Source organism: Temnothorax curvispinosus, unplaced genomic scaffold (assembly GCF_003070985.1).
Source record: "Temnothorax curvispinosus isolate PA1 unplaced genomic scaffold, ASM307098v1 QBEX01006737.1, whole genome shotgun sequence".
NCBI lineage: Eukaryota > Metazoa > Arthropoda > Insecta > Hymenoptera > Formicidae > Temnothorax > Temnothorax curvispinosus.
The window spans coordinates 16,976-34,259 of NW_020216517.1; the positions used below are offsets into that span (position 1 = coordinate 16,976).

General features: G+C 41.7%; 1 protein-coding gene across 3 annotated transcripts in view; it reads right to left on the reverse strand.

Moving 5' to 3' along the window:
* The window catches only part of LOC112456284 (zinc finger homeobox protein 3), a 136,489-nt gene that overhangs the window by 4,218 nt on the left and 114,987 nt on the right, over positions 1 to 17,284 (reverse strand). The window lies entirely within an intron of this gene.

The window sequence follows — 17,284 nt, forward strand, 5'->3', positions numbered from 1 at the left end:
GCAACGCGCGCGCAATCGCGAGGACCGAGGGAAGGACGCGGTGCGTCGACGTCGATTAGGCGGGTTGACAGGTTTACGCAGTGACGCGCGCGGCTATATCGCGCGTATCGTGTATCAGATGAGGAGTCGTTACGAGGCAGGAAGTGTTAATGATACCCCTGCTCATTCGTTGGACGCTCGGTTGTAATTATCAGAGCTGGTGGGAGGAGGACGAGGAAGACGAGGAGGGCGACGGGCGACAAGAGCTCTTTCTCTCTCCCTCTTTCTCTCGTTCTTGCTCTCACTGTCTTTTTTCCGCCCGTTCTTCCAGTTCGTCTCTCAACGTCGGCGTGGAATTGATAGTTATTAGACGGCGAGAGAGAGAGAGAGAGACCGGAGTACCAGGACCCCGTCCGCGCCCGGTTCCGTTCTCTCTTTGTCGTCTAATGAGAATCCCTGGCACACGCACGGCAATCCACTGTTTGACTAACACTTCTCTTTCTATATCTCTTCGCCTCTCTCACAATCAGTTACCTCGCTTCTTCGTTCTCGCGTATCTCGCGCTCACGTGGATTATGGTTCACCTCGATCGGGCGAGCAAATAATCCGCGTTTTTATGTTCCGCCATCGAAAGAGCCCTTCTCGGAAAGAGGAGGCACGGCCATGTGCAGTAAAGAAGGGAGAAAAGTGTTACGGATAAATAGGGGATTAGCGCAACAACATTGGACACGGTGTATAGTTCTGGTCGCTCGTCTGCTCCCTTTACGGCTCCGCAGCGTTCACGGGAATGTGGCAAATTCATTACCGCCGGCCCACGGACTCGCTTGTCCGCGGTATCGGAGGCAGCTCGCTCTTCTTGTTTGATATAATCGGCTGAATAATGATCATCGAGCGCTCACGTCGTAAATAACGTGTACGTGGCGAACTATGGGTGTTATTGTGGAATTAGAATATCGTTACATGCGAAACGCAAAAATCACGAGCCATTGCTCAAGTTCAACTTAATCATCCACGCGAATATTTATGAAATTATTTCTTGTTTATTTTGTGGAACTCATTGAACGAGCATTTCCATTTACAAAACGTTAAACCGTCTAAGATGAAGGCAAAATGACTTTATTATTGCCACTTATCATCGATACGTACAAGTATTTGATATATACGAGTATGTACAAGGATTTTTATATATCCAGAAAAAAAACGTCTTCCCAAGTCTTATCGATTAAAAGTTATCGAACTGATAAATTTGTGCTTTTGCGTGGCAACTCTTCAGTGCACTTTGGAATGCTAAAAATATTCTCGATAAATCAACTTTCCCGCGATCGAGTTCTCTAGGGTCGATGAACAATGACGTTTTTTGTCATCCCGCTGAATCTCGTGCGGCATAACTCAGCCGGAGGAAACGGGAGTTGCTAAACGACGTGATTTCTTTAGCCGATAGACTTCCTCCTTCGCCGTCGGCCCTCCACCGCGCGGATCGCCCAGCGAAGGTATATAATATAATAAGAAAGATTGTTAAATATATAACGCGCAGCGGCGCAGCCGGACGATCTCCGTGTGACACCCTTGAAACAATCGAAACGATCGAGGAGAGGGATTATTACTCTTAATGAGCACTGGTTATTTCTTTGAGTGGCTCTGATTCGTCCTCCCTTTTCCGTCCTCCGTCACCTTCTCCTCCACGGCGGTCACGGAGCCTTTGCCGCACGTGTATGCGTGTGTGTACACGCGTGCAAATGCACGGAGAAGAAACGCACACGCGCGTCTCTGCACGCGCATCACTTTCGTCTCGTCCTCTCGGAGGGGCTCATTTGCGTACGGATTGAGATAGTAGTGCCTCAGTACGAGTCGCGATGTGTGTTTTTGTTTAAATGTGTGACCGGCGTGTACGCGCGCGCCCGCGCGAGATTCTGATTGCCGGCCGCTCCCAAGTCCCCAGTGGTCGTCATTGCGACGAACTCTCATTATTTAATTTCATGCCACTATGCTTTAATCCTTTGCGCTGGGAATTATTCTGACCGTGATACTAATAAAGCGCATTTATACGGTGCTCAATACGCGCAGATATAACTTCTACTTGAAACGAACTTTCGGGGCTTTATTTATAAATAATTAATAATAAAATTCGCATATACTCATTGTGTTCGGATCTCAATTTTAAAAGAATTGTATGCATAAACATAAAATTCTTCTTTCATGTAAAAATATTAAAATATTTTTGTATATCAAAATATACGTGATAGTTTATATAGTTTACATATATTGCGCTATTTAGATTTAATTTAGTTAAATAATTAAATCAGTTGCTTATAAAGTAAGCCATATCTATAAAATAATAAATTTTATTTCTTAAACTATGTAATTGATAGTTGAAAAATTCTCTTGTCAAACAATTGCTTTTACAAGTCTTTTAACGTATTTTTATTTTAATTCGGTTGCTCTGTTTAATTGTTGCAGATTTGAGAAGCTTTGCCCTCCGTGGATTCCTCACGCGTGAGAACCGCTGGCCTCAAGATTGCTGCGACATATGCTGGAAATTTGTTCGGCGGGAATTTACGAGCGAGTTTCCGTGTCAGAGCCAATACCTGGACTCCGTTGGTAAGTAGATATAAGTCTCTATATCTTGGCAGCCATAAAGTCCCATTCGAGGACCGTCGAACAGAATAATCGAGAATGTCGTTAGTTAGCGCGTTCAAGAATTTTAATGGCTGTTTGGGAGGTGCAATCCGTCATGCGCGTCACTGTCACCATTCGAAATGGCATGACATCGAGTGACGGTCACTTCGCAGATCGGCGAATGTAGAAAATGACGAAATTGTCGCGCAAATTGATCGAATTTGGAGAAAGATTATTACATTAACATTATGAGATTGTTTATTAAAACGGCATTACAAAAGTCATTGTTATGCCGATATAGATGTGAGGATAGGATATAAGAAATATTTTTATATTCAATTTTTGATTGTCTAGGCAATCACACGTATCTAATTTTTTCATCCTTTTAAAAACTAAGATAATAATTTTAGTTCAGTCTTACAAGCTGCTCTCTCTCTCTTTCTCTCTAATTTTGGCTCCACGAATAATAAGTGGTAAATATATTAATATCACCAAGAGTGTATCCTCTTGTCATTATCTTCTTCGCGCTAAGAGGATGTGACGTAATAGAAAAGGAGAGAAAGAGAAAGAAAATCGCGATTAAGTCTTCGGAATGCGTCTGGGGTCCGGTATGGTATCAGCGGCGGCGAAACGCGTGATATTTCGCATCGCTTAAGGTAATAAACGCGATCGGTTTTCCCATACGGTGAATATGCAAATCCGGACGTGTTCGCCACTTTGCATCAGAATCCGCTCGGCCACGTTTAATCGTCGATTAAACGGCGATCCAGATTAACGTGGAATCTTAAACGGCCCGCGACGCGCGTACCCGCTCAATCCATCAGAGTGCATCGCGGGTGAAATCACGACTTCGCGGCGAATGATCTCGCCGGAGGGGAGTCGGTGCCGCAGGGAGGATCAGCGAAGTCCATAACTGCCCGTTACGCGAAGTATGCACAACGGTGCATTCCACGTGTGCACGCTAGCGCGTTCTCACATGGTGACCACCGCACACGTACATAGGAAAACACGTCGTGAACGTGGGCGTGCATTCCTGCCTTCGCATTATCTCCTCCTCGCTCGTTCTCTCTCTTCCTCCTTTCCTCCCTCCTCCCCCCTGCCTCTCCCGCGCTTTCTCCGCGCATCTCTCTCTTTCCCTCTCTCGTTCACGATTCTCGGCTCTCTCCTTCTCGCGCCCGCCGTCGACCGACCACGTACGAGAAGGAATCCTCTTCTTCTTTTTTATTCCTCATCCAGACCCGTTATCGTGGATACCATGGCCCGGAACGACTGTTTCACACCTCCGCTCGCGCGGGAATTAGGAAATAAATTAGCGGTCGGGCTAATTTCGTTATCTCTCCCGATGGCCGCCTCACCCCACGCTTAAGACGTCAAGGCCCGATGTCGGGGGCCCCGAGACCCAATGTGGGACCCGAGGACACGGTCGAAATCGTGTCCCGGCACACACCGCAGGATCAATGGCTCAGCGACGCGCGGAGAGTGCGGCGAGTGAGGCTTCGTTAAAAACGGGTCAATCCCGATTAAAACGACGGCGAAGAGGTAAGCTACGGCGCTGATACTTCGCCTCGGCCATATTCGGAGAATCGCGATAGCCACTCTTGTAATTAACCCACGGCGAGAAGATATTTCTGGGAAGTGGTATGAGAGATGTCATAACTTATTCGAATATTTGTTTAATCCACACGTAGCATCCGTGCTATACGACATCTTACAGTTACGTGATTAGAAATGCGAAAACGGACAAATAATAGTTATGGTTTTCGTGAAGTGTTTCCTTCGCGATACTTTAATGCTATTTGAATAATATATAATCGCGTTTTATTTAATATTATACTTTTCAATACTGACGACAATATAAATATAAGAATTTCACGAATTAATATATGCGTTTTTCGTGTTATTAATTAATATAAAAATATTGCAACGAAATAAATATGAGCATTTAATTATATAAACTAAAGTAAAAGTAAAGATTAATAAATAAAAATAATAAAAATTAATAATCAAGATAAATTAATTAATAATTATAAATATGTATATGTAATATTAAACGAATGCAGATATCTGAAAAATTTATTATATTTAAAAAAATTAAATTTTATACTTAATTATTGCTTCATTGTGCGAGATAAATTCGCTAAGAAGGTAAACAAAGTGATACGTATGCCCAAAGATCGAACAAGTCACCTGCCCATCCGGCCGACTTTAATACCTGGGCGATGTTCGATGTAAGCGGGTTCCCCTTAGAAAATGTTGGATGTCGGGAATCACGAGGAAGTCGTAATTTCCACGCGAACGAGGCAGGCCCGAGTGAATTGACGACGGCTTATCTCACGGCTTGGCCACGAAATCGCTTCGTACGCATATCGGACAAGATAACGGCGCCGGCGTATCGATAAATTCCGCTAATTAATTATTGACGTGTCTCGGGGCTATTTTTGCACTCGCTCGGGCCCTCCGCACGCAAAAGCGGATGTCTCTTCCTCCTCTGCCTACATTTTTTTTATTCTGAATCTTCCTCTCGCCGATAAGATTACCAGAGACTGATATTTCGTTTTTTTCTTGAACAAAATTTGCTTAGAAATTTGTATAAAAAGTGAATTATATATAATGCATAAGATTATCTACATTAGCGATCAATGTTTAATTATATTATCTCTAGCAGATAATAAAATGCACTGGATAGTCAATTTTCCTTATACACCTATTATATATTCGACATTGATAAGTGATTTTATACATGTTTTTATATCTACGATTTGTCTAAAATCGTAATCAATCGTATATCGCTGTCCATTCAGACACGTTAAATGATTATGGTAATGTCGATGTTGCTGGATAACGCTTAATCTCAGAGACGTATGAAACCCATGATATGAAATCCGTGTGTGGCCAGAGGCAGATGTTCCTTTGACATTTGTGTCTGTCATTTAATATAGTAGCATGAAGCAGATACCGTGAACGAACGATAGGACGAATGTTCATAAGCGCTGTACGTGGCATAATACATAATTCGTGTAATAATCTGCTCAAAAATTTCATTATGACACTGCACTTTGGGAAATAAATTTGATAGAAACGGAGATGAATACACGTTCGATTGTAAAATACTGTTCGCATCTGCTGGTCCCTGACGCTTGACGAATCATTATCAAATTACTATCTCATATCATATAAACAGTGAATTGATTTCAATTATTCTGGTTTATATCAAATTTTTTAAAGATACGACTCTTACGTCAAATCATGTATTATTTCTTTCATACAGATTTCGCTTATCTGTTTCAATTTATCTCATTATTTTTATTTTCGTGGTTGTCGCGTTCTGACCAAGTGCGCGTTATGAACTGAACAGATCTGGATCAAGCGCTTTAGCGAGCCTTTTAGACCTCTAACTCCCGGCGCAGGTGACGAATCACTCGCATCATCGTGCCTCCGGACGCGACGAAGATGCACCGGGAGCCAGAAGGTGGAGTTCGCTGTCAGGTACTTGATTCCTCAGCATCTGACAAAGAGGTGGAGAGGTCTTCGACCGGTAGCCTAAGTCGAGGAGCCGTCCCTAAAGAGGCACCGAGGTCATTAGCGGACGGAACATTTATCCTTGTCCTTCGTTCTCTCTCTCTCTTCTCCCTCCTCTCTCTCTCTCTCTCTCTCTCTCTCTCTCTCGCTAATTCTCGCTCTTTCTCTCTTGGTCGGGTGTTCGCACTTGATTCGCCGTCGGTATCAACGGGTGCCAGGCAGGAAGACCCGTATTATCGAGTCAATTGTCTCACACCCCCCTCCCTCAGACAGTTCAGCTGACTATAAAATCATTATCACTCGTCCACCACCATCACCACCACCACCGATCTCTTTCCCTCCTTCCCTCCCATGCAAGCCGTTACTTCTCGGTCGACGTTGAACGCTCGATTATCCCATTAATACGACGAGTCCGTGCGTCCATCCGTCCCGGCGGATCTTTAATTATTTAAATGCAGAGCCGCGGCGGACCCGGCACGAAGGGTACCAGAGATCCCCCTAAAGAGACAGGGGCGGATTTGTGGAGATGCAAAACTTTGCCAACACTTGAACGTACTTGCATATAGATCTTTGATTGATCGCTCGTCCTATCACTTCTGTTATCAGAGAAAGTAGCTCTCGCTTTACTCTTAAAATAATCTTATTGTTTGATTATTGCCTTATTGTTTTATTTTTTATCGTTTAATAAGAATTTGTTATTAGCAGAAATATTAACATGTGTTGAGCTACTATTTTTGTTACCCTTTATGGTAATTGTAAAAAATTCGTATCTATATATATATGTTCTCAATTAATTTATTATTGTGCACGAACTTGCGACTGAAGACGCTGGTTGGCGGCCGTGAGAATCTGCTTGCCATCAAAGTTTATTCCCTCTAATCCGCCCCTGCCCAAAGCGTCGCAGGCTAGGCTCAGTGGGAACACGAGTAATCCTTAGTGACAAGTGGACTCGAGGCAGCGGTGTATATCCGGTAGCACTTTGGTATTTAGCTCTATAAATACGCATCGGCGTTGAGCATCGTTGACCCTGGCGCGATAATGTACGCGCGGTAGGATCCATTCCGTGGCTCGAAGCTCGGAGCGGATCTCGTTAGGATTTCGTTATCCGGCGAACAGATATCCGGCGTTTAGCGAACAAATTACAGCTCGGACTTGCGTTATTGCGCTGAACGTCTTCATCTCGCGCGAATCGCAGCCGCGAATAAATATCGTGGGGATACGTGCGAGATGACTAATGGCGCGTCATTGGATCCCGCTTAACGCGGAAGAGTAAAATCCGGGGTCCTTCGGCGATAAATAACGAAACGGGATCAACTAATGCGGCGCCGAGTGTTATGACTACGCATTTTGCCGTGGCCATAGCGGGCAGGGACTGACCGATCGCGACTATCATTAAGCGACGACTTAATGAGCCAGGCGCGCCGGACGTGGGAAGTAGCCTATCCGTGCGGTAATTACCTCACTTCAATTATTAGACGATTACCGTACGGTAATGGGGATCGAAAATGGGAGTGGACGCTCTCACGTGATCGCGGCCGCGATCAGCTAATAGACTTCTCCTGCTGTTTGCGTTACGTTCAGGGTAATATGCATTTCCAAGGATTTCGTGTAATTGTATTTTTCTTATGGGAAATGTCTTGATTTAAATCCACGAATAAAAAAGTATACAGTGTTTTTCTCGAGTAAGAGTTAGCCCTAAAATTCAATTTAGACTGACTTGTGCGAGCCATGTTTTAAGTAATTTATTTATATCTTTATGTGAAAATCAATATATATCTTTTATTGAAACGCTTTTACATTTTAACATATGTTTATTCAGACACGCGATTTATAATCATTTATTTTTAAGCGCGTTCTCGGTTGGGTGCTAAAGATTATGGAAAATAAAAGAACCGGGATTCGTTTCGGCGTTCAAATAAGAGAGAACGACAATAGTGAATTTCAATTCGCCACGAGGATTATTATTATTCGCCCCTTAATTGCACGGCGCGGATCCGTGTCGCCGTTACAAAGTCAACCGTAAGAAGAGCAGGTCCTTCGGAATCTTTCCGGAGGGTAGACCACCGGGGGGGGGGGGGGGCAAGAATGTTACGGCACGGTAATAAGAGATTTCAGCAAGGGATTAAAAAGAAGCGGTAAGAAGACACCCCTTATGGCGCGTTCTTCCCTTCGACTCTCTTCTGCCCTCTCCCCATTTGCTTTCCTTCTTTTTAACGGACGCCACGTCGGCGGATTAGGTCTCGTTAAGATATCGCGAAGTCGTTAAAAATAATTGTCAGTCGGATAATTAAGGAGGGCGAAACTCTTTCTTCGAAGACGGGGAGGAAAACCGTCTTCACGACGGTCGGCCGGCTACTCTCAGCTCAGCTCGTCGTGTTTCGTCGAGCCCCGCGTATTTGTCTTCCCCTCTATCTCTCGCCCCGCTTCCCGCCGAAGCACCCCACGTTTTTATTCCGTCTTCGCGTGTAACGCTCGTCAGCTTTGCCCTCGATCTGCTTACGTTCCTCGTCTCTTTATCCGCGTTTTGTTGGCACATCGTTAGGTAGCACGAGGGGGTTCGTTTTTCCACCAGGAATTGTAGACGGGGTTGAGTTCGTCTAACGGTGCAGTAGCGCGCGGCTTGTTACGATCGTCAGACGCAACCGGAATCATGCCTCTTCGGCGGCGAACACGCCGCTTCACTTATGCATGCGCGCATCTCGCGAACCTAACTTATACGCGGACGTCGCAACGTGATACAACTTTAATGCAATCGCTCCCGGGTATATACTCCTCATGGAAAAGTCACTCGGGGATTCCCTTTCTGTCGCGGAAGGAGATTGACCTTGTGCGAAGCTTTTCTTAGCTATCGAGTGACAAGGCACGACGTTCTAATTGATTTTATGTCAGTTTGACAGAAATAATTTAGAGAAAACTATGAGAAATATAAGAAAACTGAAACATAAGAGAAATCTCAACTTTTTTATTATCTCTAATTTTGTGGAAATAATAATTTATCAATTAGGAAATTACTATTTCTCTGTGACAATCTCAAAATAATTAACATTCACGAACTGCAGTATGTCTCCCAATATTCTAACATTTAATTTTACATACTAACAATAAGTGCAAATTTATTAAGATAATGTTTAATTTCATTGTTTTCTTTGAATATTATTTTGTAAAGATCCGTTTATTTTATTTTTTTCAACTCCATTTTATTGATTTAATGCTAAAGGAAACACGCATTGATATATACTTCAAATCAATATGATATTTTCTTGTAAATATATCATTTTTGGAACGTGGGATAAGAAAGGTGAAAACGTCTGCTTGAACCGCAAACTCTTTTCTCGATCAGCAGCCCTAGCCAGGGGGTTGGCCAACGGGAAGGCATTGTAAATATTAATGCGGCGGGCACGGGCAAAGGAAAATATTTGAATAATAATTACTGAGGCACCCTCGGCCCTTGTTACGCCCTCGTATAATAAAAAGGTTCACCGGAGAAAGAAGGCGCACACGACGGTGGGATCGCGACGAGAATTTTCTAATTAGGAGGATTCAAGCCGACCCTGCAAACAATACCAGAAGTACCACTTCCATCCGTTCCCGAGGAGATACTCGAGGACTTTTGAGGAGAGAGATTTTAATATCCAAGACCTCGGCGTTTATTATCGCCCCTTATTATCGTCGCAAAAAAAGATAACGAAATATGTAAGATCTCTCAGACTCAGACAATTTAGTATTACTTATACGCTGTAAAAAGGCCAAAAAGTTATTTATCATTTTCGTCACTGTAGTTTTTGTTAAAGCAATAGGAAAACTATCAAGATTTATTGAACTAAATTTCGAACCTACGAAGAAAGAGGAAAAATAGTTTAAAGTATTTTAGAGAATTAATATATTAGTTACTAAATATTCTGCAATAAAAGTGTAATGCTATATAAAATCATTGATTTCTACAATAATTCTTTATAAGTTGTCGTGACATTCAAGTCAAAGCAAAAGTTTCTTATTGATTTTAATCATTTAGTGGATAATGGATGTATGAAACTCTATGAGGAACGAACTGAAGAACGAACAAAGCTCTTCGAATGTTCAATAGTCTTAAACACGTCGGTATACACGTGTGTATATACGATGATATTTAAGTTTTCCATGTATAATAGATCCGAGCGTATCTAGTGCTATAGTAATGCATCAATATTCGATGTATTAACCATCGACTCGCGCACTACGATAATGGCACAGGGTGAAAGTAATTGCGGGCAACTGGAGGGCGCGAAAGTAGGGCATTAATGTCATACTCCTGTACAATTAAGAAACCCTATCGCAGTGACGAATGGAATGAGAATAATTTAAATTCGTCGACATCTACCTATTGACCGAGCATTAGGCGACAATCGTATTTTTGTGTTTATTAAATAGCTCCGTTAGATTTATATCAATAACGACTTATTCCTAATTCGATTAATATAACATCTATTTTATTTCTTTTCTATTATATTATTATAGTTAGTATATGAATTGTTTTCATAATTTTTTCGTTTAAGAAAAATAAGTAAAGTATAATAATTAACATAGTTTTTAGAAAGCTATAAAACATATAGATTTTTGTCTGTTGTTCAACGTGCGTCATATAACATAAAATAATATATCTATAATAATCTTATAAGTTTGTTATATGAATTAGTTAGAGGTGACAAGGATATATATAAAACTGGGGCATTACACTTGTCAGGTTGAATTAAGAAACCTTACTATGATGCTACGTGTCGTTCGTACAATTATTAGATTCATCAGAACTCGTTAGGTTTAATCCGGAAGAGATTTATTTTATTATCTTTATTGTAATGTGATTCAACTTCAGGTATTATTAGCAAAAAAAGAATTTATTACACAAGATATTACATAGATATCAATTACGTCTCGATCATAAGACACGTGCTTTTAAAGATATAAATCAAATGTATTTAAAAACAAAGATTCACAGCGTGATATTATTATAGTTATATAAAACATTATAATTATGTAACCTGAGTAATTACCAATATTATCAGAGCTAATTGAAGAAACAAACGAGCACATATGGCAGCCGAAAATATTCTCGAGTACAATTTCTAACAGTTAACAACACAGGTCAATATTATATCATACAACGATTACGTAGCTGTTTCATCTGGTGTTTCATCCGTTTCCTAACGGATCCAAATTGGTATAGTAAACACAACGAGCTCGGGAAGCTGGGCCTTGAAATTAATTAGACACTACGTCAGTAAAAAAATATAGCTCGTCGGCAATTAATTTCGCAAATCGGTCGCACGTTTTCCCGACTCACTCGCGCAAGTCACATCAGTTGCACAGCAGTTACCCACAGCGAATTAAACCGAAGGCCGGGCGAGCGTAAGAACGGCTTATCGATGGAACAATGATGATCGAGTAAACGTAACGCGTAACGAGAAGCCCGCGGCACGTTCAAAGGCCCTGCTCGGAATAAATCAAGACGGGGTTCATGGCGCGCGCGTGGTTTTGCTTCCTTCCCGCTGACTCCCTGACAGTCATTAGGATAATCAACGAATTAGCGTTTCCGCGCTAAGGACTGGATAAGGCATAAGGAGTTAGGAGGACAAAGTGCGTCTCGACACGCGATCCCACCGTACCGTGCAGGTACAAAACACATTCGCTCGCCGGATGGAGATACACCTTTCGATCAAATCCACCCGGAATTTGCGAGCTCGTGCGCCATTTACCTCAACCTCGCTCGTTGTCGGTTTTTATTTTAGTATTATTACTTGCGATTCGCATTTTAAGTAAAAAAAAAAGAAAATTGATTATGCTATAACGTATGAAACACTACGTTGATTATAAATGTCGAATATCTCTTAAAGTATTTTGTTCAGAAATATTTATTCAAGCGATTATAAATATATTTATATCCTGTCGTATAAAAGTATGTAAGAAAATATAATGTAGAGATTGATGCAGAATCAGATGTTGGTTTTTAGTTAATTTTCATAAACTGCGTGTATTGTAATGTTGTAAAACGGTACGATTGCTTGGCTGTAAAACTCTTCGGACTCGTCATTGCATATTCGACGCTCTTAAAGCTTGTTTACAGCGGTGCTCGGGCGCGCGAATGTTAACATAAAATGGCAGCGTTGCTTACGTTTATTTCGGTTTCCCCCGGGGCATAAATTTCGCGATGCGCATTCCCGATTGTTCGCAGGTGTGCGCACGCATCGTCCGGCACCGTGCAACCACCGAAGGTGGAATTTGTTCGGCGTGTGTCCTGAGATTCATTTCGTAGATAAGACAACCCACGTGGCCAAGGAGCTTGACTATCTCATCGCTTTTCACGCCTTGGGAACGAGTCGCTCTTCACGTGAGGTGCGTTCGTGTGTGAAATTGGGCTGAACGGGCGCTACAAGCTTCAACTTGCTCTAATTAAACGCTCCTTAACTCCGGTCGGAAGAGTCCGTCATCCTGATCACCGTCGCATAACCGGCACGCACGTGTGCATGCGTGCAATCTCTTGTGTTGAATCGATATGATTCCATTACATTATAGCGCAAACTTTTATTAAAAAATTAAGTTTAATAAACGAGAGTTAAATTCATCTCTCTTCTAAACATATTTATATAAAGAACGAAATATATATCGGTATCAGATTCAGTGTCTGATTGCTAGCAAAAAAATCTCATGCAATATAGCGTATCGATACATGATTTCACGAATTTTTTTTCACGGAGTAGATTTCGTATCCAGGTGATGAGCGTCATTTAAGAGTTTGTCGGCTTTAAGCCTTTAAGCACCTGACCATAAAGTCACTTGTAATTGTCCCGGCGAATCTCGGCGTTCACCCTCGCCGTCAGACATGCAAATAACTCGGGGTTAGTTAGCTAATGGGGTTGGCAGGGTCGGTGGCTCGGCTCGAGCGAGTTCATTCATTAAGGGTTGATGGCTTAATTGCCAGCTCGCAGCATCACAGCCGCCCCCGAGTCGGCCACCACCAAGGCATCCTATATCCCAACCTTTTCACCCTCTCTCTCTCTCTCTCTCTCTCTCTCTATCTCTCTCTCTCTTTCTCTCTATCTCTTTCTCTCTCTTTTTGCGCCTCTCCTCTCCTCTCTCGTGCCACAGCAACAGGTTGCATCAGAAGCCAGGAGCTACCGGTATGCCCGGTAAGCCGAGGATCCAACTCGTTTGCACCCCGAATTAAGCGAGCGAGCCGGCATTAATTAATTGTCCCAGCTTGCTCTCGCCGTACCGCGCTGGAAAGTCCTCCGCCCTTCCGGCTGGGGTTAATTGTCGAGCACGTCGTTAACGCGATCTTTTCTACTCTTTCGACCGAGGAGAGATCCCGCAGTCCCCTTCGCGATAACTTTTAAAGGACTCGCCGTGAGTTTCAATTTGCACGTGCCGCGTCATTCATCCCATTTGCAACTCAAAGCGTGTGTTTGTGGATTTTTATAAGTTTCCCAAAAAAGATCATTTGAACTCATTTCAATCAAAACTACGCTGCTTTATGTAAAAGTTAACATATCATATTGTATTTAACGAATGAAGAACTGTAATTATACGAACATTGAATCATTATGACTATCATTAAATTGGATTAATATTCATTAATGATTAACTCTGTAGCAAATATTTGATTAAAATTTCGTTGCGTTTTCTGTATAGAACATATTCTCTGAGACGTTAAAAAATAATATTAGCTCACATTATATGTATACGCGTTATTACAATTTTTAGTATCAATTCGAATTGCCCTCAACAAGGATGTTTTAATATCTCGTGGTAATTAATCCCGGATATGAGTAGAAAGCATGAGAACTAATAAGTATTTTACCATCACGTTCCAGGATATTCATTCTCAATAGTATTCATTGCACACGACGTTACCTCGTTTGCTCTCCCTGCCTCTTTATTTTCGTCCGCGAGTCCGTGCCGGCATTCTTTTTTTCGTTCGTTTTACACGGAGGTAACGACCATACGAATTTTCGCCATTTGTATGCGACACGGCTCAACCATCAACGTGGGTCGACGTGAATTATCGTGAGTGTCAGGCCCTACGACCCGCCCGTACGGACGGTTTAATTTAAGGTCGCCAGTTTAATTCCTGGTAGAAAGCGCATTTGCAACAGTAGCTGGAACGGACGGGAGCAAGAAGACAGAAGGCCCGAAAAAAGAAACAGAGCGAGAGAGAAAGAGCGGGAGGAGGGGAGGGATAGAAGAAAAGACTCTTTCGATTCAAATGCGCCGCTCCTTTCTTGTCGTTCGCATTGCCACGGCACGTCCGTTCGTCATGACTTTTCGGTGTATCACTCGCGTAAGAAAGACGTGAGTCACGATCAGGTGGATCGCCAAAATTCTTAAGTACTACGTGCGCGGTTTGTCTTAACGGCGAGAAAAAGGCGCGTCTTGCACTTAACGTTTAATCAGATTATGACGTAGAGAAAGAGCGAGAGAAATAGAGAGAGAGAGAGAGAGAGAGAGTTTTTAAATTAATTTTACATAACGTACATAGGGGTCGTGAATTTTATACTTGAATATCGCGATTATCGCAGTTATCTCGCAATTAATTGTATCAGCGCTGTAAAGTATATTACTGTAGCGGACGGTAATCCGTTGCGAGATCTCGCGAGGAACTTAAGTTGTAAGTTCACCTCTGCCATTGACCTTATCGGGCGGTAGTATAAAAGAGAGATGTGCCGCGGATGAAAATGGCGGTACTTAGGACCATATCCAGAAATTGCCGTCTGGTCTATTTACACGTGCTCTGTGTACAAGCGCGTATACGCGCGTACGTGTGTAGGCGCGCCTGTGTATGCGCGCAAGGAGAGAAGAATCTCGGGGAGAGACGAGGATGATTTAGTAATGAAGATATTAACGGACCGAAAGCGCGCCGCAGAATACCGAGATTCAACTATCTAACTGCTGACATAACTCACGTTTATGACTCCGTGGCGGCCGTTTCTTTCCGCAGCCTTCGACCAACGACGCTATCCCTGTTCTTTCCTGCGCTCCAGTTACACGCCCGTAATTAATGCCGGCGTGGGAGAAGTCAGAAGCATAGACCTTGCGCTAAAATTACTTATCGAAAGCAAAGAAGTTCCATTTTACGCGCAGCGTTTCCGGTTTGAATCTATAGATGGCCTTTTCTCTTTCGTTTAATTATCTAAAAGTACTTTACTGTATCTAAAATTCGTATTTCTAATTATAGAGATATTAAATATCGAAATAATTCGTATTGAAGTGTTGAACATTTCATTACAGCTTAAGTCTTAGGAATGTAAATAGCTAATATAATCTTGCCTTGCAATTAAATGTAAAAAATTAAATTGATCTCAATCAAAATTTTAGAAGCTTGTATACCAGAGTATATTTCAAAGTTAAAAATCTCATTACACGTGTAAAGGAAAATTTATTTCAAAGTATGTAAATCAAAGATATGTGTATATAATCAAAATCAAATGTCAAAGCATTTTCAGAAGCTTTAACGAGTTATTTAATTATGGTCATATTAATATCTTACTATCTACTTTGAAATAATAGTACGTTAACTTTATCAAGCACAATCAACTACAACACGAATCTATTTCGCATAGGTCGTGGGCGTTTCATGCGTGAGATAGCTCGCTGTGATCTCGCGCGGCAGGAAATTTACGGATATCGCGTCTCGCGGCGCGTAGATCTTAATGCGAAGAGCCGCCCTCTCCGCCGCGTTAACAGCAAGATGGTCTAAGGGTCGGTGACGGCATCGGGAAGCGAGGGAGGGAGGAGAGGCGAAAAGAGCGGAGCAGAGAATAGGTTTCAGTGGGGTACATTAGCGGAGTTATGCCCCCGAAGGCACGGCCGGCTACGCTGTATATCTTGGTTATTTTTTATTACTGCCCCTGGCAACACATACAAGTCCGTGGAAAGGGCGATTTTTCCATCTATCGGGCCCCTTCCTCGCACCGTGCAAAGAAGGGAACTACACGTAATATTTTTCGTCATTATTTTACACTTACACTGTGCAAATCGTTCATTGACTTATAATTATTGCAACTGAAAAATTATTAATAATTTGTTGATGTATCTGCATTAAATCTTTGTAAAGGCGAATGATCAACGCTGATCGAATTCTTGTGGTAATATTTTTACCGTATTCTTTATGCGATAGGGAAAGAATAATTAATATTATGTGAAATAGTCATTATATTATATGACAATGATATATTTGTAAAAAAATCTGCAAAATATCGGGGATATTGGAATCGGTCTCTGTAGTAAGGCGACTAAAGTAAGGCGACGTTGCGCAACATTAACTACCTCAAAATCAATTTTTTTTTCAACGGAGATTCGTCAATGCCATTGACCCAATGGGACTCCATATGTCGGTTTCGAATCGTGTTTTCCACGCGCCACGTTTCAGGCACGGATGATAGAGGGTATCTCAGGGGTGAGGGTTGTTTTTTATATTTATGGCGCCGAGGTGGGGTGGTAACCGGGAGGGTAGCGTTAATGCGCGCCCTTTTTTTACGTTAATAACCATGCGTGATAGGCGAGCGTAGTGAGAAAAGTCGGAATGAGGGGTTAGCCGATGATTTCACGTGGGGGATATTTTGGACGGACTGCTTCACACGCGTCGTGAGTGCGGTATTTTGTATTTTGAAAATTTTATATGTACGTTTCCCTGCTGTAGAGTTCTTGAAACATTATACAGTAGACCCCCATATAACATGGATTCGTATAACACGACGGAAAAATTTTAATATTTGTTTTAAAGTAAAATAAAAAATATTTCACTATTATATCTTTAATATTCAGTTTACATTTTTTATAATAAACTCTTTCATCTTTTATAAATATGTGTTTCCATATGCATACATAATCCATATAAGTATATATAATTTATGTGACTCGTATAACATCGATTTATATAATACGGAACGTTTCCCTCGTGTTATACGAGGGTCTACTGTGCTTTCATTCGTAGATAGAATGATAGGAAAATAAATATGTGAATTAAGTATTAACAGCACTTATATTAAATATAGATAAAAAGATCTAAAAAGACTGTTATTAATATTATTGCTTATTACGTGAGATATAATATAAATTTCAACACTTTCAAACTAAATGTGTAGAGATTTCTTATTAATAACGAAATTATTTATATACTTTAATAAATATCTCAGCCTGA